Source organism: Saimiri boliviensis, chromosome 10 (genome assembly GCF_048565385.1).
Source record: "Saimiri boliviensis isolate mSaiBol1 chromosome 10, mSaiBol1.pri, whole genome shotgun sequence".
Classification (NCBI taxonomy): Eukaryota; Metazoa; Chordata; class Mammalia; order Primates; family Cebidae; genus Saimiri; species Saimiri boliviensis.
The window spans coordinates 13,083,052-13,109,220 of record NC_133458.1 but is presented as its reverse complement, the minus strand read 5'-3'; the positions used below and the strand labels follow the sequence as shown (position 1 = coordinate 13,109,220).

The 26,169-nt window shown below is 37.5% G+C and overlaps 1 long non-coding RNA gene across 1 annotated transcript in view; it reads left to right on the top strand.

The window, feature by feature from the left end:
* The first annotated feature begins 1,138 nt into the window (after window positions 1-1,138).
* The window catches only part of LOC141580163 (uncharacterized), a 73,149-nt gene continuing 48,118 nt past the window's right edge, over window positions 1,139-26,169 (top strand). The window contains exons 1-4 of the long non-coding RNA XR_012512255.1: window positions 1,139-1,379; window positions 3,327-3,419; window positions 7,595-7,804; window positions 8,223-8,282. This is a non-coding gene — a long non-coding RNA (uncharacterized LOC141580163). The remainder of the gene's footprint in view (window positions 1,380-3,326; window positions 3,420-7,594; window positions 7,805-8,222; window positions 8,283-26,169) is intronic.

Below are 26,169 nucleotides of genomic sequence, written 5' to 3'. Positions count from 1 at the left end.
GGATTACAGGCATGAGCCAATGCACCTGGCCTGAATGGTATAATACTGATCACTCAGTTGTTTGATGATTATTAGTTTAATGTTTACTCTCCCATTTCACAGCATGGCCTCTGAAGGAAAGGCCGTTGTCTGTTTTGATCACCAATGTAGTCCAAGACCCTAGAACACTGCCAGGCCTGAGCTTTCAGACAATATTTCAGAGTACGTTAATAGCTTTTAATTGATTTAATATACGAACATATTTGAGAATGTTTATAAAACAGAAACTAAAATGTTTCATTATATCTCAGTTTGAGGTATAATACTTCAGATTTCCTCTTCCTTTTACTTACCTTCCTTGTACTTACTCTATTATTGGAAAAGGCGTTAAATACTGTGTAACTATGAGTTAAAAGTTAAACAGCAGACTTGACAACTCAGATTCAAAAACTCAAAGATAGGATAGATGGTTTTAAAATCTTATTAATTTTACTTGAATCTTTGGAAATTGAATAATATTTTTTCCTTTTCTTTTCAGAGAAAAAAGTATCCTAAGAGGCCAGGAGGGTTACTCCTGTGAAATGTTTTTTGTTTTTTTTTTTTTTGTTTGTTCTCCAAAGGTATTGTCAACTGGATTACACATTTTCCAAATGAAATCTCTTATATAAGCTTTCCTTGGGATTTATCTTTATTGAAAGTGGTATAACTTCAGATTGAGGCTGATTTGAGCAAACAAATGACTGTGACTCAGTCTTCTGCTTGACCATTCTCATTTAAGAAAACTCAGGTAATTCCACGTAAACCATTTTTTTTACTTGTTTAGTTGTTTCTGTATTTATTTATTTTTATATTACTTTAAGTTCTGTGATACATGTGCAGAACGTGCAGTTTTGTTACATAGGTATACATGTGCTGTGGTGGTTTGTCAGGGGCACGGGGAGGGAGAACATTAGCACGAGTATCTAATTCATGTGGGGCTTGAAACCTAGATGATGGGTTGATAGGTGAAACCAATGCCTTTTATGTGGTTTTGGCTTTGTTTTGATTCGATTAGTTAAGCAAGTGTTTCTCTTGCTTAAGAGAAAAAGTATAATCTATTTTTTTTTCCTGTTCATTCCTGTTGCTGACTGTACAACCTGATTTCATGAAAGGTGGCCTGGACCTGGCAGCTCTGTGCAAAGCAAACCTAATAGGAACTTGATTTTAAGCAAGACATGAATGAGTCCTCCCTGTCTCAGCGGATTATAAGCATCAAGGACCATCTCCCCTATCTTGAGACAAAGATTTTCTACACATGGCAGCTGGAGGGCAAGCTATGAGGCAGCTAACTGCATTTGCATTATGCTGGCAACCACTCCATTCTGCGAGAAGGGGAAAAGACCAGAGGGATTTCATTCGTTGTAAGCTGTTAACTTGGAGAGATTCCAAAGAATGTTTTCGAAATATTACTGTGACTTTTAGTTTCTTTGTCATTTGAAAGTTTTGTTTATAAAACAAAAGACCGGGATTAATGTCAACCCTGTTGCATTAATACAAGTTGGTGAAGTCTGCCTTATCTATCTGTAAGAAAACACCAAGTCCTATTTTACATGATGAAGTTAAGCATTGGGATCTGAAAGTTTTAGGAAAAAGGCCAGATAAGAAATTTAACAATTCTTAAGGGCTAGTCTCAGGGACTTTAAAGCCTGAAGCTACTTAAAGAAGGAGTTTGTTCATGACTGACACAGATGTAAAATCGCTTTTGCAAAGTGTGAGCTGGGAGTTAGGGTATTTCTCTTTTCAAATGGAGGTAGATCACCTTAAGCACTTTGGTCTGGCTTTGACTTGCCTGAGGGACTCAAGGTTCAATAATTTTTCTCTTGGTTATGGAGGTTCTTCTATATTTCTGCCTATATTAGGTTTAGCTAAGAATATAATTTCATCTTAAAAGTCAATTGCTTATTAAAATTCTTGCCAGCAACACAAAAACCCAAGCAATTCAATTAATAAAAAAAGGAAGATACTGAATTTATTTATATTTAAAATATCTCTGAATAAAAATAATATCAATGACTGCATTTGTCACCTATTTGGCCTGCAAAGAATGTAATAATCATAAGACCATAGCAAATAATATTCATTAAATATCAGACATATACTGAATATTACCATTATTGATAGAGTTTGAAAATAAACTGTGCTTTTGAGGTACATAGTCTAAGGCAATATACATTACTGACTTCTTTGAAAAATGAAGTAAATTCTTCCCCCTGCTAAGTAGATCTGTGGAATTAAGCAATTCATTGGGACTCAGTTTTCTCATCTGTGAAATAATAAAATAAAAACTCAAAGTGAGCATTGGGGTATATTATCTCTAAGCTGCCTTCTAGCTCAATCACTTTATGATTCTAAGTAATACATCTTCATTCCAATGTAAATTTTTCTCATCAATAAAACACTTAACTGCTCATTTTACAAATATAACTTAAGCTTTGTAAGCCAGAGCTGCTAAAAAAGCAATGAGAACCTAATTTGATGAAAGTGAACAAAAGTATTCAAATTTGACATATTGCCTTTACAAGTATTAATAAAAATCAAATAATACACAATTCCCACTCTTCAGTGATTACAGAATGAGAAAGTACTATTACTGCTTTTCATGTATGCTACTTTTCTCTTTCCAATTACTGCTTAAATCAGTGGTAAAAAAATTTTCCATTGAAATATGTTAGCAACTTCCTTCATTTTCTGCAAATAGAAATAACGAGTTTAAAGGAAGAATCTGAAATAAATATCACTGAGCACTTTAGCATTAGTGCTAACAATGAGATTTTAAAAGATAGGTCATTGCTATAACTCTATTATAGTAAAAATCTATATTTGGAACAACATAGACTATATTTGAGAAAATATAGGCATAGCCCTTTAAACGATCCCAATATTGTAAAATAGCAGATCATTCTATAAGTTGCAAAGATCTCAGTCTTGTAGGAGAGTGACGGTGTGACTGCAGTGATCTCGGAGAGATGACAATTACAAGCAGAGAGGGACCATTTCTGTGCTAAATAGGTTAATTTTTGGCAGAGAGACTCTCCCTGATCTAGTAAAGTTAATGAGGCTGTTACTGAATTAAACCAACTTGGTGAGCTTTGCTAAAGCTTTGGAGGCTGTCAGAATTCTGCTAGCAATAGACCCTTGATGTATTTGAAAGAAAGAGAATAAGCATTTCTTGAATAATCAGGAACCACTTTAAAGAATATTAAATGTATAGGTGAACAGAATTAAGAAAATGAATAAATATTTTAATCATAAGGCTAATTTTCAAAGAGTTTCAAAGTATAAAATGCTGTTCTTATTTTTTTCTTAAGCTTTTTACTATAATATTGATTGAAGAAAAGTATAAAGAAGAAGGGGGCTAAACAACCTAGCAATCAATGCCACAATTATTTAAAACCTCAGAGGTAAGAATACCATTATTATATAAAACCTAAGGGGTAGAAACCGTATTTAGTGACCTGTGCCTCTAATGATCTGAGGTTTCTCTTTCTAAAATTTGTCTCTTGCTGAGGAAACGTGCCTGTAAGCTCACGCTCACAGACCGTTGTACAACCACAGAGATGATTGTAAGTAAAACTGTGACTTCAGCCTTTGCCTTGGGCTCCCAATTCAGCTTCTTTTCCCACATTCAAGTAATGTGCGCTTCCCATTTCCCAGGAATCCCTCCCTCCCACCAGCCACCCATTCCCCAGGATCTGCTGGTTTGACATCTATGTTTCATAATTAATAGAGTACACTCATGTTGGTAAGAAACCACAGGGAATAAGGGCCCCAAATGGTCCATTCCTTTTACATCCTGTTATTTTCATCAACCATTATCGATAGTTCCCAGATTGGCAGATTTTATAGCCCAGTAAAAGTCCAACAACCACCGCAAAATGGGAGAGTGAAGGGGAAAGAAAGAGCAGTAAAACACAGCTATCGGTTCAGGATTGTGTTAAGAGAACATTCTCACACATACACTCAAACATACACTCACACCCACAGCCACCCACATCCCACCGCAAACACCCCCCCACTCACAAACTCAGACTCCCGCACACAGTCACCTACACTCATCCTCACTGATATCCACACTCACACTCACACCCACAAACCTCCCCCACACACTCACAAACTCACACTCCCACAGTCACCTACACTCATCCACACTGATACCCACACTCACACACTCACACCCACAGCCACCTATACCCCCCACAAACACCCCACACACACACTCACAAACTCACACTCCAGCACACAGTCACCTACACTCATCCACACTGATATCCACACTCACACACACCCACACCCACAGACCTCCCCCACACACTCACAAACTCACACTCCCACAGTCACCTATACTCATCCACACTGATATCCACACTCACACACACCCACACCCACAGACCTCCCCCACACACTCACAAACTCACACTCCCACCGTCACCTACACTCATCCACACTGATATCCACACTCACACACTCACACCCACAGCCACCCACACCCCCCACAAACACCCCCCACACACACTCACAAACTCACACTCCCACAGTCACCTATGCTCATCCACACTTATCCACACTCACACGTATCCACAGAAGCACAACCCCACACCCACACAGTCACAAACTCCTATTTCCTCCCACAGTCACTCACATCACCAACACTCATGTACACACTCACTACAGCCATAATCTCACACACACAGACACACCCCACACACACTCAGATACACACTCGCAAACACAACCACCTGCACTCACTCACAGAGGCACAACCACGCATACTCAAACACACACCAGGCACCACTCACACACAATTGCCCACACACTCTCCCCAACACTTGCTATGCGGCCCCAATCCGTATTGAGACTAGCACAGAAATCAGTAGGTATGAGGGAGCCCCGCAGAGTGTGAGCAGATGCAGTATGGTATTTCAGTGTGGCTTTCCCTCCCCGTGCTTCTCTAGAGAGCACATGGCTGTTGGTAACATCTTCCAAGCTGGTAGAAACCCGCCAGCATTGAGAAGAGGCTTGATTCTTGCTCACCACAAGCCTTCTGTGGCGTTCCTTTCAGCATTCCAGAAGCAGTTGTATTGATCGTCTGCACATTTCCATTAAAGAGATATCTATCTCACCTGCACTCCTGTGCAGATTTTGAACTGACTCAACCTAAGTAAAGTCCTATCCTTATGCTGGGGAGAGGAGAGAAAGCCAGAGGTGATGCCTGAGTTCTCTGATACCTCTTTTAGCCTTCTCCAGAAAAGCTGATCACCTCTCCCAAATTTATCCTATTTTTGCCAAGTAAGGAAATCAAAACATAATGAAATAAAACACCATCACCTTTTTGCACCAATATTATTAAAAATTAAAAATTTATTTGTTTTTATCATAATTTATTATTTGTAATATTATTTATAATTTTATTCTTTGTTAAAATAACATCATCAAAATGTCATAATCTCAAAACAAAAGAAAGCCCTTTCATCAGTTCTGCAGGCCACAGAAAGCCACATTATGGAATGAGATGTTCCCATATTACATCTGCGGCTCATTGAGCTACATCAAGGGTATTTGTCTGTTAATAAACTGCTTAGTCACCAGCTTCGATTTTCCATTGATAACTCAGTTGCACTATGCTATCTTTCCCTTGCATTATTTTAAAGCACACCAGGTGGCGATAAGGAAGCATGTAAATGCCAGTAACTTTCATCTGACATGAGAATTTATGAATTCAAAACAAAGCCCTTGTATCTCAAAATTCTATTCATTTGTTTCTTAAGAAAAACTCATCACTATAACAAAATCAAGTCTACGGAGCAAAAACCAAAAGCACTGTAACCTTCCAAAACATATATTTGTTATATTTTTTCATTTAATTTTTTGGTATGTTTCTCAAAATCTCTGTTCTCTCCAACGGATTTTTAAATGTGTGATTCACTCAAAATTTAGGTTTTGTTGCATTGAAGCCAAATCATGACTTCTAACACCCTTTAGTCCCTTGAGTCTCTCTGTGGCCATTTTTGCCTGCTTGTGTCTTCCAGATCCCCAACTGTTCTTAGCCCACTTTTCCCAGTGCTCACCTGTGTGGAGGTGATTGTTAATTCCTGCTCTTCCCCTATTACCAGGTCTTCAAAATGAGGCATCTGTAAGCTGTTTATATTTCCCCTCTGCAGAGCAGGTTGGAGAACAGAGAGAAAAGGATAGATAGTTTATAAAGTGACCCTTCTCAAATGGCATTTGCGCTCAAGAATGGAAAGGTGTGTGAGCAGGGCCAATGGAACAGATTTGGGACTTGAAGACACTCTTGCTTAAATTGCAGTAGGTAGCAGTTCTCAATTTTGGATTATGAAGATGATGAAGGGGAAGAATAGTGTGAAGCTTAGGGGAGGAATGTAAGGACAAGGGAGAAAAATGGGAATGTTACATTCAAGCAAGAGTGCTTGCCATCTCCCTTGTTTTCTGTCATTGGACTAAACTAGGCAGCCAGAACACTGGCTTTTGAGGAGTATCAGCTAATCTAGTTCTTCTCGGCCCTCACTTGGAGGGATTAAAAAATGTTGATGATTCAGTTCCACTCTCTCATAGTCTAAATTAATAGTTCCAGAATGAGGGTGTTTTTTGCTTATTTTACTTCCCCAGGTTGATTTTACAGTGAAGCCAGGGCTAAGAGCCAAGTGATATAACCAAAATATGAAGGGACATCACTTCAATTTTGGTACCTCTTCCTCAATCATGATAAGAATTTTTGTGATGCAATCAGTACCTGGAGCAAAGGGAAAATGAGAAAATAAATCCATTTTTTTTCCATTGGCTTGTATCGTTATTAAACTGATTTATAACATGTATCAATACTGTTTTATCAGAGTTGTCAGATAACCTTAGCAAATCTATTTTTCCCCTAGAGTTTATCTATAAAAGTGAAAATATATAAATTGGGAAGACACACAAGTATGCAAAAGAGCTGCCGTGTTTATCCGTTATCATAGAACATTAGAACCAGAGCAGATCATAAAGATCATCTGTGTATTTTTCAAACTGCAGCTATGATCTGGTACAGTGTTGTGAAATCAATTTAGAAAGCTGCAACTAGCATTTTTGTGCAAGAAATAATATGATAGAATAAAGTAGGTTGGGAGATAAAATACCAGAGTCCATCGCATGCAGTAAGTGTGTTTTGTGGCTGTTTGTGAGACTTCATTGTCATGACCTATTTCTTACAGTGGAGGGTCATCAAAATGTGTGACAGCTACTAGTTGAAGCCAGTTCTGTCTTCACAGATGAAGCAAATGGATTCCAGAGAAGTTAAGGAAATTACTCACATTCACACAGCCAGCTTGAAAAACGCTGGGTTAAGACTAGACTTCCTGATTATTGTTGTTTTTAGGTTTCCTTTTGGGGAGTATTGTGTCATATAAAATAGGAAAGTCTTTGGAAAAGCACTTAAGTAGGATGTCTTTGGTGTTGTATAAAGTAAAAGGCTTCAAATTCGAGGAGGCTAAAATGGAGAAAAATTAGAATTCAAATTTGTAGTATAAATGTAAGCATATTATATTCTGCTACTTTGTAGAGTCATTTTTACTTTTTGTTTCAGTCCAGAAATCGTTGTTTTGGGAAGATATACTGGATTAAAGTGCAAGTTGGATTGAGACATAGGGACTCTGAAGAAAGAACAGATGTGTGGCTATTGGAATGTGACTGAAAAATATCCAAACTGTCAGTGACAATGGCAATGGAAGGCAAAGAAACTACAGGACCATTTTAGATCTGTGGTACACTGGACATGGGAAGAGAATGACTAGAGGTCAGTATTTCTCAAAGTCAGTTTGGTCATTTACATCTTAATCACTTGGGATCTTTGTTAAAATTCATATTCCTGGGTTCTCCTTTGGCGCTTCTGAAATGGGTGAGACCTGGGATTTTGTGTTTTCACATATGCTGCCAGGTGATTCTTATGCTCTGTAAAGTCTGAGAAGCACTGGATTCAGATATAAAAATAAAAATCAGGTATCAATTATAATCGAAATAGTTCCAACCTAATTTTGTTAGCCTGTCTGTAAGTGAGGCACAGTTCCAAAAGATGATGGAAGTGATGATAGCAGCATATTGGGAGAGGGCCATCATTGATCTGGTATATAGACGTTCTTACTACTTAACAGGTGACAAAAATTGCCTTCTGCTATGTCTCTAATTGCCTTTACTCATTTATTCACTCAATCCAGCACTCAACATTGAACACTTCCTGTATGCCTGGTACTCTGTGGAGCTCTGGGGATGAAAAGGTGAGCAGAGGCTTATATTAGAAACATAATTCAATTTATGGTCGTATCCAACATCTCTAAAGCATCTTCTTTAGTCCTTGGAAATTATAGGCCCCTATTCCCTTTGGTACACTCTCATTCCCAAGTCACAACCAAACGGGTCAGGAATGTACCACTTGTCCTGATACCAGGCAGTCAATGGACCAAATACTCTCTCTTCAGAATTTGAAGATGGTGACATTATGGCTGCAGTCAGTAAATTGTTGAGTGTGAGAGTATGAGTTATAACTTTATATCCCAGTGATGGTCACAGCATCGTCATGGTTAAGTCCTTTACATTTCACTTCCTAAAGAAGTCCCTAATGACCTCCCAGAATAGCTCATATTCCTCCCTTGTTTCCTTCATAACAATTGAAATTAATTAATTGTGCTAATTATTCATTGCCAGGTTTCCCCCACCAGAATATGTTTCATGAAGGCTGGGTTGCTTCTATGTTGTCTTAAAATAGCTCTATGCTTTGCAACATAAATACACTTTTGATAAATACGTGATCACAAAATTTACTTGAATTCATTCTGTATTTAATAATTTCAGGTGGGCCCAAATAGGTCTTAGATTTAAGATTTTCTTAAACAGTTGCGTAATGATTTAGTTTTCTAGTTTAGTTTCTCCCATCACCTACTATTGTGAAAAGCCAGAAACCAGATTACATCACCCTTGCCATCATACTTGAAATGTTTCTTATCTGCTTGATTTGTTCAAAAAAAGTAAGGATCCTGGAGCCCCATTAATGCATCACGAAAGGCCTAAGATTTCAAACACTTCCTAATAATTTGTTTCTCTTTCTTCATCTAAATAAATAGTTTCCTTCCATTTCATTGCTCATATTTCCCACATCTATCAGCAAGTCCTGCCAATTCTTCTGTCAATTCCTATCTTAAATTCATCCAGTTTTCTCCACCTCCATCTGCACTACTCCATCCCAGTTCAGGTCACCATCATCTCTCACCTGAACCACTGCAATAGCCTGTTAACTGGCTTCTCTCCTGGAGCTCTTTTTCCCCAAAATGACAGAGTAATGTTGGTAAATAGGAATAAGATTTTGTCTCATCACCACCTAAGACTTCTCTGCAGTTTACCGAAGGCACTTAGAATAAGCTCCAAGCTGCTTTGTCTGACCTACCCATTCTGGTCCTGCCTATTTTTCTGACCTTAAATTATTCCGCTCTCCCAGTTGTTGACTATCCTCAAGCCACACTGAATTGCTCTCCAGTCCTTGGACACACCAAGCTCATTTCTCCCTTGGGCTTTTAGTAGCTTACCTTTTAGCTCAGCTCTTATTTCTGCTGTTTGCTCTCCTCTCCACATGGCTGGCTCCCTCTTGTCACACACTTTTAATGCCACCTTCTCAGAGAGGCTTTCCCTGACTACCCAATCTAAAGAAACGCCTGCTTACCAGTTTCTACAACATCCTACGTTAACTCTCTTCCTGGCCTTATCACTGTGTGTTGGTATTCTTGTTTCTTTAATGTTTCTATCGTTTCTCTCACTTCACTCAAGAGTAAGCACCATGGAATCAGGACATTGGCTCTCAAATTCACTCTTGTTTTCCTAAAGCCCAGACTGTGCCTCTGGAGGTATGGTAGAACCTTGATAAATATTTATAGAAAGCACAAACGATTGCATAAAGATATAAGAGCTCTGACCTGAAACACCTTCTCTGGCCACAAATTGAAAATTTCCCCCAAGTGGATTTATTTTAGCCGAACACACACAAAGGACAACAGTTTATTCTTTACCCGTAAGTGTGTACAATCTTGAGTCTTCCCTACATCAATTGTACCAAGGAAGAAAAAGCACTTTCACTGTCACCTATGTCAGCAGGGATAGAAACAGCTTCAGATAGAAGAACTCTGGAGTTCAGATCTTGTCCTCCACTGATGTCCATGGAGGGAAGGATGAATCACTTAACCTCAGGGCTTTTTTGCTCTGCCTTTGGATTAATCCTATTGACCTTTCTGGCAGGGTTCATAGAAGAGTTAACTAATCAATGTCTATAAAGCATTTGGATGATGAAGACGGCTACAGAAATAATGATGATAATAATCTGTCTTTTGCTGATGCATAGGATAAGCAAAGAAAAAAGTCCACAAAATATATTTTTATGCTGTACAGACTTTTATGGTGATGTGAAATACTGTATAGCTTTTACTTGGTACAGACTACCTTTTACTTTATGAGACCTAGACCCTCGAATTGTTGCTTCCTTAAAGGCTGCTATCCTAATATTAGAAAACAAAAACAAAAACAAAAAACTAAAATCAAACATTATTGTGCCAGGTTGGAGCAATTTTTTACTTTTTATTTGCCTAGAAGTGCAAAATTGTCACCTTTTTATTACAGTGTTCTTTTGTGTCATAGAAAACATAAAACATGCACTTAAAATTACTGTAGACTGAAACCATCCAGGTGGGTGTTCTGTTCAAATTTCGTTTGATTTGAAATAGCCAGGAATGTTTGCTCTCTGTTTGTATTTCTACTGGAGAAGAGCCCATTCTCTAGGCGATTGCCTTCCCTCATACTCTGTGGGTATGCTAAGGTTGTTGAATGGTTAACAAGAATATTAACCATTTGCTGTTTCAAGTAGGGCTGCCTCTTGGGTAAAAATGAAAGGAATGAATTTAGTTTGGTTTACCAACATTTTCCTGCACTTTAAGTATTCCTTCCTACTACTACTTTTTTTTTAAATTTTTTATTTATTTTATTTTATTTTATTTTTTTTGAGACGGAGTTTCGCTCTTGTTACCCAGGCTGGAGTGCAATGGCGCGATCTCGGCTCACCGCAACCTCCGCCTCCCGGGTTCAAGCAATTCACCTGCCTCAGCCTCCTGAGTAGCTGGGATTACAGGCACGCACCACCATACCCAGCTAATTTTTTGTATCTTTAGTAGAGACGGGGTTTCACCATGTTGACCAGGTTGGTCTCGATCTCTTGACCTCGTGATCCGCCCGCCTCGGCCTCCCAAAGTGCTGGGATTACAGGCTTGAGCCACCGCGCCCGGCCTTACTACTACCTTTATATTCTGTGTCCTAAACTCAAGTCAAAAGATTCTATTACATGTTTCACATCTGTACCCATCCATAAAATGGTGCTTTAAGAAAATTGTGGGGCTAATGAAGCATTTTATCCAAATAAATGCATTCCTAATGGAGCATCTGTTAAGAGGTTAGCATTTTAGGCAGAGAACTTTCTGGCATCCTGTAGATCATGTCCTGTAATATTGCCTTACATTACCAATATTGTTATGGTTTAAAGCTTGCCCTGTTTCAAGTTCAATAACTGGGTCAAGGTTGAATCCAAGACCATATTTTTTCTTTTTTGATAATCCCATTGTCATACCCTCTAGAAAGTTACTCCATTAGAACCAGGAAAGAATGCTGTATCATGACAGAACTTGCGGGCTAGAATGCCTTCACACTCTGTTTTTAAGACAGGTATAAATTATGAAGTGTTACTGTTGAATAGAATATAGATTTAATATATGGAATATCAAGAGAGTAAAGAGAGTAGGACCCACCATGACATGAGGCAAAAAAAAAAAAAAAAAAAATCAAAATCAAATTTCTAATATTCCCAATTTGAAAAGATACTAGCAAACTCGATCTTGCTAGCTTTAAAGAAGCCATAACTAAGAGACAATTTTCTCTGAGGTGTTTTGTGTACTCTGAAACATCTAGAAAGTCGTGCAACTTTGTCCTTCTAAATGCTGATAAAATAAAGTTTTGCATGTGTGATACTATCAAACTGGTCAGAGTATCATTGTGTTATGGAAATTCTTAAGGAGATACTCCTCAGAAATGAGCGAAATATGTTTTTTAATGAATCAAATTCATTAGAGAAGTACTCTTTCACAGCTGCTTGATATTTTTGAACATCCTGTGTCCAGGTTCCCTTTCATAATTAGAAGTGCAAGAGGAGAACTCAGCCTTCCCAAATTGCAGAGAATGTTTCATATAACAATAAAGGGCTGCCCTCATATATCTTCAGTTGACAGACAATAAAAGACAATATTGGTGTACTAAAAAATGATAGTAGGGCTTTGGAGATGGGAACGGTGGTGGTAGATTCGTTAAACTGTTATTTTGGCTCTAATCTTTCTAGAGGACAAAGAGGATGGAGAGATTTTTTTTTTCTTCTTCTCAACCCCCATATTGTGAAAAAGTGTATTTATCAAAAACAAAACAAAACACAGAAACAAGTTTCTCATATCCAGAAACAAGTCTGTAATAAATAACGTGGACCCTCATGTAAGAAAAATAGGAAGGCAGTTAACATCATGAAATCAGGGTTTGGTTGGTTCTTTCTGTTCTGGGGCCTTTGCTCCTGCTCTTCTTCCCACACTCTCTTCAGATACCCACATAGCTCCTCCTTTTCCTGCCTTCTGATCGTCTTCAAATGTTCCTGACCAGAGAAGTCATCTGTAGAAAATAGTACCAGAAAAACCAGGTTGCCTCCACCTCCACGTCACCTTTTCCCCTTATTCTACTTTTTATTTCTTTGTAGCATTTATCACTTCCAGGTTTATCACGAACTTGTTTACTGTCTGACCCTTATACTAGAATTTAAGCTTCATAATGGCAAGTACTTTGTCGCTTTCTGTGACTGTCATATTCCTGAGCCCACAACGGTATCTGTGCAGTGCAGGGGCTTATGAAATATCTGTGGAAGGGAATGGATAATTTGCTTAAAAGCTCCATTGTTTACTGGATTTAATTTTGCTCTTCCTTGAGACTCGGGGCATAAATTCATCTTCTAAGTAATTTTTTCCAGCATTATTTTTAGTTTATTTCTTATATGTACTCTACAATTAGCCAAGCTGGACTACTATATTTGTTGTTTACAAACCCACCCTGTAATATAATTGGAAAAATGCTGGTTTTAGGTTTAGACCAATTTCTAGTCCAGTTGTGCCTCATTTGAGCCTTGCTTCTTCTATGTACAGTACATCAAGGCATAGTTATCTAATGCTGCATAAAGAAGTAGTGGTCTTTATAAATTAGTGACTTTCCATGATGTGTTTCAGTTGCAATTCACAAGCACGGTGCACATCCTACAGCAGAAAGGGAAGGTCTCTGCCCTCCAAGGAAGATGCTGCTACAGACAACCTGTAATCTGGGAATGGAACAGAAGAGGGAGTCTTTCTTTTCTGCTGTTATGCTGAGCTCCGCTGGCTCCATGTCACAGTAGACCTGATCCTATAGGTCTTCTTGGCACCACTTCTTAAGAAGTATAGATTTGTCATTTACTTGTGGGCCCCTGAAGGTCCAGAGGCTGTTAGGATAGTTGTCTTATTCACCTGGAGCCAACAATGCTCTTCAAATATTAGGAGTGTGCCCTGCTGTTCTCATATCCTGAGAAATGTTCATCATTCTTCTACCCACTTGCCTGTGAGCCCAGTGGTTCAAAGCACCATTTTGAGGCTGGAACCTCTAATCCCACTGTAGCCACCAGCCTGATGGTGTGGCTAGAGTTTTTAGCCTGTTTTGGCATACCCAAGAGTAGCTCACCATCAATGAAAGAATCACACCCTAAAGAATCTTATCCAGCCCCAACATTCTCAAGGCCCACTTGAAATTTGCCTCAGCATGATTGACAGCAGGAATAGTCACTGGCTTCATCAGATATTCCCCTGGCCCCATGCCTCATTACAGGCAGTGCAAAACAATAGATTCCAGGATCTTCAGATTTGTCTATGATCTTGTGGCTCACATTGATCCATACACAGTCCTATTATGATAAAGAAAAACAAACATAGATTCTGGAGAAAGAGCTGCTCTTGTTAGAGAGATGACTTTGGTCTGGAAACCTTGAATATAAAGATCCCTATTCCACTCACTCTTCCTGGGAGATCTCAACTAGCACATGACTCCATCTTCCACCTCCATCTGAACTGTGTTCTCATTGCTGGCTGTTCAGAATCACTGGGAAAAGAGCTTAGGCAACAGTATTCTCTAATGCTCCTGGATGATTGTGAGGAACAACTAGGGTTGAGAAACACTATCCACCTTGAAGATTTTCCAGAATTTCTTTCTCTGGCCCACATTTCTCTACTGGCTTTGGCACCCACTTTAAATTGACTGGGCGTCTCCAGTTGGATACAGACAATAACAATGAATACAATGATTAGAGAACATTTACACATCAGACCCTGTCTCCTGAGCCTTTCCTACATTTGCTACTCACAATATTCCTAGGGGACAAGCACTGTTATAATCACCCCATTTTACAGAAACACTGCTCTCTTAATCACTATTCTATGCTGTTGCTTCTTTTCAGACGTTATCAAGGCCTAACTGAACTCAGCACATTGAGATGTCATCAAGGTTTTTTTTTTGTTTTTTTGTTTTTTGTTTCCTCCCACCTTCTACTGAATTTACTCCTCTTCCATATCCTTTATTCCGGTGAATGGCACCAGGATCCATGCAGCTGACCAGGTCAGACTCTTGGGAGATATAACTGGCCCTTCCATTCTCTCACTGTTTTCATAACCAGTTTGATGTCTCATATATTTCATTTCCACAGTATCTCCTACAATGTTCTTTTTCCTTTCCTATTGCCATTGCTTTAATTCAGGCTGCTTTTTCCAGAGTCTCTGTAGCTTTCTTCAGTCTTCTTCAATTCAATCTATACATTGCTGTCGAGAAGTTATTTCCAAAGTCCCAATCAATCCTCTTACTTCACTACTTAATGCCTTTTAGCTGATTCTCCTAGCCTTCCTGATAGAAATCAAACTCTTCAACATTGTGCACATTTTTTCTGGATCCGCTGCTCCAGTCTTTTACCATCCTCTTCTGTAACTCTGTTCTGACCTTCTACCACCCCCATGTACTCCAGTCTTCAGCTATTAAGTTGCTTAAGACCTTAAGCAGTATTTTTCTTGCAAACTTCAGTAACTTTGCTCATGCTGCTCACTTCTTCATTCCATTGCTCATGTAACAGACATACTTGAAGATGCTGCCTGGTTTTCTGCCTTAGGTAGATGTACTTTCATGGTACTCTCCCAGCATCTTATGCATCGTCCTGCAGAAAATCTGTCTATTGCACTATATCGATATGCTGTATTACACAGCTTTTTGAAAACAGAGCCACTACAGTGGTCCTAGGCTTAGAAAGTGGATCAGGCCGGTACCACACACTTAATAAATCCTCGGTTGAACAAACATATATGTATTGGTAATCTACTACATGCCAAGCATTCTCATAGGGACTGTTAAGAGAAGGTAAGATCAGGTGATCTAAGAGGTTGCTTTCAGAGTGATCGCAGTGTTGGTAATCAGTTCTTTAAAAGAAACATGAATAAATTACCAGAAAACTTACTGAGTATAGCCTTATTTAATGATAATCTAAATAATTATTGATTGTCAAGAATATTTAATTAAAATTAGGTATCTATTTTACAATTCTCTGCAGAGGCATTTATGAGTTAAATTTACCTCTGAGTTTAGTCAGACCTCACAGGTTATTAACTTGGTATTCTTATATTTCAGAAGATAGGCAATGCTGAATCAATAGTAAGCTTGTTTCACTATTCTTAAGCTCTCATACAGACAGAAAAATAAATTGTCTAGGTTTGTCTGTGTCAAACAAAGAGCCACCAACCATGTGGTGGCAGTTACAGAAATTTTAAGAGTGACATTTAGGAAACGGTAATGAGTCTCTGAGTAGAATAGCAAGAGAGTTTGTGTGATTTTACAAGCTATCTTTAGCAGGGAACTGAATGATTTTAATTCGACTCTTTAAAATTTATTTGATAGAAATGAAATAAATCCAAAGCATTATGATATTCCCATCTCTTCTAAAAATACACAAATTAGCTGGGCATGGTGGCGTACATCTCTTATCCTAGTTACTTAGGAGGCTGAGGCAGGAGAATCGCTTGAACCTGGGAGATTGAGTTTGCAGTGAGCCGAGATCATACCACTGCACTCCAGCCTGGGCAACAGAGCTAGACTCTGTCTCAAAACAAAACAAAATCAAAACCAAAAAACCGAGAAGAAGTACATCTACATAAACAGGAGACACTTTAGATGTCTAGACAACTAATAGACACTTTAGTTTAGCTAACTTTGTTTATTTAGCAAGATATCAGCGAAGAGAAAACATAAAACATAAAGTAAAAGCCATGCAATTGTATCTCTCCAGTTTGTAGAAACCTTACTGCTAACCATAATGCTATCACGGTAATTTTAGTTAATATTTTATAATTAGTTTTGTTTATTTGGAGCACGTATGTGTAATTACATTCTACCAATTTCCTTCCTTCAGCATATTATTAACCAAATTACTGAAATGTGAAAGTGCCTAAATTTTAGAAAACAATCCTAGCTCTTGTATAGTGGTGTAGAGAAATCTAAAATAACTAAGAGTAAGAAATAATTTTCAAATTTTCAAATTTAGAATATTATCCCCAAGAGTCATTTGATTTGGGGTATGTATGTGAAAATAATTACCTTCATGTAAATGTTCTCATGTGGATATCTTTCATAGCGCTTCCAAACACAACTGATATTTATAAAAGTATTCCCCAGATTCATTTAAAACCACCTGGCTAGATTCATATTATGTAGTATCACAGATTTCTTTGTGAATCATTAATGCATGCGTTCATTTACAAACATTTTTGTTTTTTAGAACTAAATTTCTCTTCTTTGTGAGGCTTTTCAGAAACCTCTTCTACATTTCATGTCTAGTTCTATTACATCCTGAGCCACTTCTAAATAATCTTCTCACCTTTGAATATCACCTTGATCTTGTTGAAGTTAAATTTAAGACAGAAGTATATCTTCCAGGAACTAATTTCTGACACATACTTGGATAGCAGGGAAACCATTTCTCCTGTGCCTAATAGAAAGGAGATTTGCATGCAGGTTGTGAAGATTTTTATGTTGCTTCACTATACCTCCAAAAATTCATATAAAATACATTGGCTGTCCTGAAAACTTCCCCTAAAATATGGCATGTGTTGTTTGACTTTCAATCCATTGAAGTCAGGTGAGACAGCAATGTGATTTTGGCATTGTGATTAAGTACATGCACGCTACAGCCAGACCACCTGGGTTTCAATCCCAGCTGAATTACTTATTGGTTATGTAATATTAGGCAATTTGTTTCTCTAATGATTGATTTCTTGATATCTAAAATGGGCAATATTCCATTTTACAGACTTTATAAGCATCTATTTTATATGCTTATTTTTGAGGATTAAATACATAAATACTTATAATTAGAGGAGTACCTAGCATTGGCATATAGTAAGACTTCATAAAAAATAAAATGAAAATAAATATAAAATGCTGTTCATTGTGGCTGCAATTTGTGTACTTAAAAGCATTTTCATTTATGTTCCTGTGTACAGTAGTCACCACTTATGTACAGGGGATACACCCACAGTGGATCTTTAAAACCTAAGATAGTGCTAAACCCTATATAGTGCTAAACCCTATAGAGGATCGCATGCAGGAAATACAAAAGAAAATGTAGTCGGAGCCCAGATAAATGTAGGTACTTAGGGGAAGACTAGGAGCCACAAGAGGAGACTCAAAAAATGGGCATTGTTAGAAGTATAATGTAGTATCATGGAAATAAAAGAAGTGCAACGAGAGGATATGGTCAGCATTGATAAGTAAATCCTTACATTATTCAAAAAATAGAATGCAATGAAGGATCTAAGTGAAATATCTTTGAGTAAGAAAAACAAGGCAAAACATTGATTATGTTAATCACAACTTTAAATAATTCTTCTCATTTTATATGCAGACATGGTAAACTTTGCAGGAAAGGACAAGTAGTTGAATATTAGTGAAAGGACTTCATGAATTTAGAAAGTGTAATAACATGGAAATTTATAACAATCTATTCCTGTTGTAGATGGAAAGGTAAGGTGGGGGCAAGGAGAGTGATTTGCCTAAAGTCACCCAAATAGTCAATGAAAGGAGCAGGGACAAAGTACAGATTCCTGACTCTCACTCCTTGGCTGGAAAAAATGACTAAATCAAAAACAAAATAATTTGTAATAGCAAGGGCTTCTTAGCCTTACATAGAGCAGATAAGTATGAGCGACAAATTGTTAGCCTTATTGTTAGATGTATTAACAGCAAGTATAATTCTTTTTCATAATTCTCTTATTTAGCACAAACCCTGATCTCATAGGATGTCTTTCTAGGTTGTTTCTTTCAAACAACCAGAATTAGGCAAAAACATATATTGTTTGAACTCGGATAAAAGTAAATAAGTTTTTATTTCTGCATTGAGTTAGAGTTATTTCTCTGTTTAACTAACTAAAGAAATATAACCAATGAGTGATTAAATTAACCAAAGAAATCACTACTTTGACAGTAATGATGACATGGAGTGCATAAGAAAAATTATTGCCTTTAAAGAAGAAGTAATAAGAAAGCCACAATATCCTCAGCAGAAATGGGGAAAGGGATTTGTTACCTGTCTGGGAATGATTGAAGTATTATAAGGTCTGTCTAGAGGATGAATAAGGACCTATCTTCCCCTTTTGTCATCTTGAGAGGTCCCTGTGACAGAAAGTCACAATCACCTGGCATGTGTTGATAATGTTTCTGAGAATTATTCTAAGTATCAGTTGTAGTCAATGTGATGTAAAGAGATGTAAGTTTCAGGTGTGATCTGTACTTGTAATTTAAGAAGGACAGCACTGATAAGCAAGATAACAAAGGAAACACGATCAACTAAGCACTCATTGAGTGTTATTGTTCAATTACTGATAATGAATATGAGAATAATTTTATTTGGAGGGTAGTGAAATCATGAAGGATTATAGAAATTGGCTGTTTTTATTCATAAAATTGAAGAGAAATTATTACTGCTTTTCCAAAGCCACAGCATATTTTATAGTATGATCTCAGGAAGGAAAGTTTATTTTTAGAAAGTCCACCTTGCTGTAAAGTAGAAAGCACTGAAATTTTGAGGCAATCTCTTGGAAGTATTTTCCTCAATGTTTAATAGCATAGTATTTTTTTGTGTGTATGCATGCTCTTATTCTGCAAGAATGCTGTGCATTAAGAATCTTGAAATTTAATACTCCACAGTTACAGAATATTAACTATTTAAATGTGGTCTCTATATTTTACAATAATGCATCCTGTTAGGTGAGACTAGGGAGACAGATCTCTTTTGATTGGCTTCTGTTTCTTCCAATGGAAGGAGCTAGTTAATTTAAACGTAGATTCTACAATCAACAAGCTTGGATACCGAAATTTTCTGGTTTACCATAAATACAGGTTCAACAAACTATGACATTTAGGCCAAATATGGTCTACTTCCTCTCAGTGAAATTTCAGTGGAACAGAGCCATACCATTCATTACTTGACCATGGCTCTTTCATGCTACAGTGGAATAGTTGAATAGTTGCAAAAGACGGATTATGATGCACAAGTATAAAATATTTTCTATCTGGGACCCGGAGTGGTGCCTATAGTCCCAACACTCTGACAGGCTGAAACAAGAAGATAACTTGAGGTCAGGAATTCAAGCATAGCAAGACTCCATATCTTAAAAAAACGTTTAAAAAAGCTGAGTGTGGTGGTGCATGTAGTACTAGAGTTTCAGGATGGTGAAGTGGAGAATCTTTTGAGCCCAGGAGTTGGAAGATACAGTGAGTTATGATTGCACCACAGCATTCTAGCATGGATGACAGAGACCCAGTCTCTCTAAAAACAATTAAATATGACCTTTTATAGAAAAAATTTGTTGACCTCTGCCATAAAGGAAGATATTAAAAAGTTCAGTGAGATGGGAATTTTGGAATTAATCTTCTATGTTCATTGGGTTCGGGCATGCTAAAAATATCCGCTCTCCCTCTTCCTCCCTTCTTCCCTCCTTCCCTTCCCCTCCCTTCCTTCCTCCCTCCTTCCCCCTTGTTCCCTCCCTCCCCCCTCCTTCCTTCTCCCTTCCCCCCTTCCCCTTTCCATCTTCGCCCTCCCCCTTTCCTCCCTTCCTCCTTTACTCCCTTCCCCCCTTCCCTCCTTCTTTCCTTTTTCCTTTCTTTCTCCTTCCCCTTCCTCTTTCCCATTCCTGGGTCTCACTCTGTCACCCAGGCTGGAGTGCAGTGGCACAGTCTCAGCTCACTGCAGCCTCCACCTCCCAGACTCGATGATTCTCCTGTCTCAGCGTCTCTAGTAGCTGATATTACAGGTGTGCACCACCACACCCGGCTACTTTTTGTATTTTTAGGAGAGATGAGGTTTCACCATATTGGCCAGGCTGATCTTAAACACCTGGCCTCAAGTAATCTACTCGCCTCGGCCTCCCAAAGTGCTGGGATTACAGGCATGAGCCATCATGCCTGGCCCTATTGCTGCTTATCTTTCACAGAGGATATTTTAACATGTTTTAGAACACTGAACTCCAGCAATTTTCTTGATATGGTAGGCCCCTGTCTTTTCACGAGATTTATCTATCACTTGCCAACATGTGTGTGTCTTACTAGCAGAATACTATGTCACCAGGTCTAATTAGCATAAATGCAATCATGTAAAATGCTAGCATGATATTTTCTGGAATACGAGAAGTTTCTGCAGTCTATATTATAAGATATGACGAGAATATAAATACTTTGAGATAAGACAGAGAGGGAATACTGTTGCTCCTGTCAGATAAAGGTCATTTGTCATCTTCTGATTGTGTTTATCTATTGATATTGAGAAAAATGCACTCAATAGCCCAATAGGTACGTAAATGCATACCAAGTGCAAGGGCTCTGATAATTCGCACCAGTTAATATTCCATATTTGCAATGGGAGCTGTGATTGGCATCTCTCTCTAATTAAGTTTATGATAATCTACTGTCACCCTCCAAGATCCATTAAGCCCCTGTATTAGCCAGAGTTGAGTTATGCAGGGATATGATAAGAATTAACATGACTGCATCTTTCAGTTCTGTACCTTTGGCATTAATCTTGGGAATTCCTCCAGAAATGCGTATCATGTTAGTTTTGGTTTATTCTGGGTTCCTGGAGGGGCATTTGCTGTTAGCCATTTCTACTATAGCAGTACACACACACACACACACACACACACACACACACACACATACACACACACAGAGTTTAGAGATTTTCACAGTTGCATAATATGCTTTTCCAAATAATAAAAGCTCAGAATGATCCCTCAGGTCTACTGGACTCTTCATAAGATAAACTATTTGTAAGACTTTAAATATATTTGAGCTCCAAATTCCTCACTCTGGTGAACCAGTGTGGATGGGACTTTGAGTTTCCTGAAATTAGTGTCAACTCAGAGCCAACAGCTAATAATTCCTCATGGGTGCAACACATACTATATTTGATGTGTGCTGTTGTGGCCCATTTGCCAGAAGTAACCAATTAAGTTGCCAGTTTCTGAATGAAGTCTAGAGTAATAGAAAGCTCCGTAGCACCAGATCCTGGCTGCCGCTTTTTCTCCTTCTCCCACTTTTAAACTCACATACTTGTTATTTTGTCAAAACATGTTGTTGTGTTGTTTTGTATAATTTTTTGGAGGATGTGTGCAAGAATTCTATCTAGGTGACTGCTTTTTTTCTCTGAACTTCTGGAAGGTCTCCTATAAATCCTTGAGAGCCACTCATTCTAAAATACAATGCTTCTGTGTTCAAGAAATATTTGTTATTCCCTAAAGTACAAAATAATGTCCAAGCATAAAAAGTGTCCACAGTCCTTGTCCTTGCATTCTGTCTTCTCCATGGCTCTTTTAGGAAACTTCTACTTCATCCAAAGAGGTCTATCACAAAAAGGAAAACCACAGATCCTATAGCTTTGCTTTAGAGTAGCCTAGCAACTGCTATTACCCAGCCTAGTCCACTTTGTTTGTAATTTCCACTTCACTTACTCAGTTTCTAGCCTTTCCTCTAGACCAGTTTAGTTTCCATGTTTTCAATGAAATTTTCCATTAGTGTTCAGGTGCAGATTAATTTAACTCTGTGTGATCTATCATCTATCTCTATGTCACACACATTGCAATAGGTTTATCTTTATCTCAATCTCATGTATAAATGTGAACATGTCTCTTATTATTAGTACATGCTAGTATACTTATTTTTTCTTGTGCCAGTCTCCCTGGCTTGAGAGCCTATGTTTTTACCATTATGCATGCTGCCTATCTATGCAGTTCACTGCTCTCTCCCATGCCAATTACAAACTTCAATAAACAAAAATGGGCTCCTTTTCTGTCAGGCTTTGATATTAGATCAGTTACTTTTACTATGCAACACTCCAGAAAACATCACAAATTAATTGTAGCATTCGTAGTGAAGCCGATCTCCTATCCCTGATTGCTAAACTTTAAGCTCAGTAAGAACAGAGAGCATTTCTTAAATTTATTTTTATCCTGTACATAGTATAATGCTTGCATGTAATAGGAATAGGGGCTTCATTTGTATTTGTCATCAGGATGTTGATAGTGATTTGAAATTTGCTCAGAGCTAAAAGTTACTGTAAGTTTCTTTTCTTTTCTTTTTTTTTTTTTGAGATGGAGTCTCACTCTGTTGTTCAGGGTGGAGTGCAATGGCATGATCGCCGCTCACAGCAAACTCCACCTCCCGGTATTGTACAGTTTCATCAAAATTCTTCTAGAAAAAGCATCCTCCATCAGTTGGTTCATTTTGTTTCCCTAAGATTTAACTTTTAAAATGATGGTTTTATTTCTCCACATATTTCTTTTCTAACACGATATTCCACAGTGGAACTTTCTGTTCTTTAATTAGCTCCTTGTCCTAGAATTATAACACATTGTTTGATTTCTGTTAAAAGACCGATGTTTGCAGAGTTGATAGTTGCATATAATGAATTATTGGCTTCTTTACAAGTTGAGAATAGATGTATTTTACAGTTAATATCTGTTCTTAGAAAAATATCTGTTGTTTGACCTTACTAATCACAGTGGGACCTAACAAGCAAATGTAACAAAATCCCAAAATAGACAAATGGGACTTAATTAAACTAAAAAGCTGTGAGCATGTGTATGTGTATACATATACATATATCTCTCAACAGCGTGAACACACAGCCTGCAGAGTAAGGAAAAATATTTCCAAACTATGCATTTGACAAAGGACTAATATCCAGACTCTACAAGGAACTCAAACAACTCAACATGAAAAAGCAAATAACCTCATTAAAAAGTAGGCAAAGGACATGAACAGATATTTTTTAAAAGAAGGCATTAAAATGAACAATAAGCTATGAAAAACTGTTCAACATAGCCAGTCATCAGAAATGCAAATTAAATCTTGACTAAAGAATCAGGTTGTAAATAAGTCACTCTTAAGTATGTATGTACTAGAGTACAGCATTTGTGATCAAGATTATGAGGGTTTCTGTAAGGTGAACAGGCTGAGCTTTTTACTGTCTGACACTGGAATCAGTAGGGCCACACCTGATACTTCTCTGGTGGTGTGATCTCTTATCACCAGTCATCTTACAGCAGTCAGGATGAGATACCGTCTTCTACCAGTCAGAATGTCTGGCATTAAAAAGACAAAAAACAACAGATGTTGGTGAGAATGTTGAGAAAAGGGACATCTTGTACACTGTTGGTGGGAATGTAAATTGGGGCAAGCTCTATGGAAAACAATACAATTTCTCAGAGAGTAAAATAGAACTACCATTTGATCCAACAATCCCACCATTGGGTATATATCCAAAGGATAAGAAATTATTACATAAAAAAGAAACTTTGACTTACATGTTTATTTATTGCAGCACTATTCACAATGACAAAGATATGGATCATCCTAGAGTCCATCAATAGATGATTGGATTAAAAAATGTGATACAAATACACTAGGGAATACTATTTAGCCATAAAAAGAATGAAATTATGTCTTTTTCAGCAACATGGATGAAACTGGAGACATTATCCTAAGTGAAATACTCAGAAACAGAAAATCAAATACTACATGTTCTTACTTATAAGTGATAGCTAAATAATGTGTATACATAGACATAGAGTATAAAATAATAGACACTGGAGACTCAGAAGTGTGGAAGGGTGGGAACAGGTGAAAGATGAGAAATTACTTAATGGGTACAGTATAACTATTTGGGTGATGACCACACTAAAAGCCCAGACTTTACCACCAAGGTAACAAAATTGTACTTATACCCACCAACGCTGTACAAATAAATCAATAAAAACATTAACTTTATAAAAATCACTGTCACTTTATTTTTAAAAATAATTTCTGGAAATGGATCATTGTTCTATATACTAGTCAGGACTCTGCCTTGTCCACATGAATGGTTTTTACCATATTTTTTTTCTTTTAGAATAGTAAAAGCTTCTGCTTTGTATCTTAGTGAAAAGAAAGGATGTTTATCTCTTTAAGGAACAGATAATGCAAAAATATTTATGTAGTTTCGGTAACATGCCCAATTATCATAACTATTGATAATTATCTGGCTGGAAAACATTACAAATTATAAAGTATTTTTGTCTTATATTGTTTTATCTTTTGGTCAGAGAAGATAAAAAGTACAACTAATGTTTATGTTGCATATATTAATATATTTATATATTTTGCTCTTTATGTTTTAATTTGTTAAGTTGACACCAAAAAGAGTGCTTGTAGTAGATCTATATTCCCTTAATTCAAGGTATGTAGATAGTCCTCTAAGATTTTAAACAACACTCTACATTATATAGCATAATGATATCATGAGACCAGGACTAATGTATATTATAGAAAATTATATTTATGGTATTGCTAATCATCTTACATTTTCAAATAGAATAAGGTATAAGATTCATTTGTGGACCCTACTCTACAAAGATTGTTGCACTTTCAATTTTATTTTCCCCTTATGTTTATCTAAATACATTATGGGGAACAAGTATATCATTATAATAAATATAATGTATGCATTATTTCAAGATCTATAAACTCTGTTTGAAAAACTATCATGACATTCTATTTTTGTTAAATGACTTATCCCTTTTTTTTTGTATTTATTTATTTGTTTATTTGAGAGGGAGTCTTGCTGTGTCACCCAGGCTGGAGTGCAATGTGATCTCAGCTCACTGCAACCGCCACCTCCTGGGTTCAAGGAATTCTCCCACCTCAGCCTCCTGAGTACATAGGACTACAGGTGCCTGCCACCATAACTGGCTACTTTTGTATTTTTAGTAGAGATGGGTTTTGCCATATTGGCCAGGCTGGTCTCAAACTCCAGACCTCATGTGACCCACCCACCTCAGCATACCAAAGTGCTGAGATCACAGGCGTGAGCCACCATGCCTGGCTTAAATGACTTATCCTCAAGCAGAAGGTCTCTGTTTTTTAGAAGTAGAAAAATCCTTCTTATCATTGAGCTCAACAAACATTATGAGGCTTCTTTCAAAAATATACTTCATGGAGGAGAAATCTCACCATATCCTGAGAAAGAAGACTAGTCTTTTAAAACTGGTACATGTGTTACAAAGTTCTTTCCTAGGCAAAACCAAAATGTGCTTCCTCATGATTTCTAGACCCTTTTTTTCTTAAGCATCGAAGAGCAGGCCTACCCACTCTTTGACATAGCACTGTTTTGAGTAGATTATGACTTTTCTTAGGCTTCATGTCTTAAAGTTAATCTTTATCCCTTCACTGATTTTCCCTAGGCCACAGGTGCCAGAGTGTTCTAGTGGCTTCAATCTGTGTAATTGCTAGTGTAGGTGTCATTTTAAAAATGTTGGCTGTGGTGTTTTAACATGGTGCTTGTATTGAATACTGTACTGTAGATGTTGTCTTCCCAGATCAGAGTAGAGCTGGTTATTCTACCTTTTAGTGATCTGAACAATGTGCTTCTATTAACCCAGAATAACTTTGACTCAGATAGTTCTG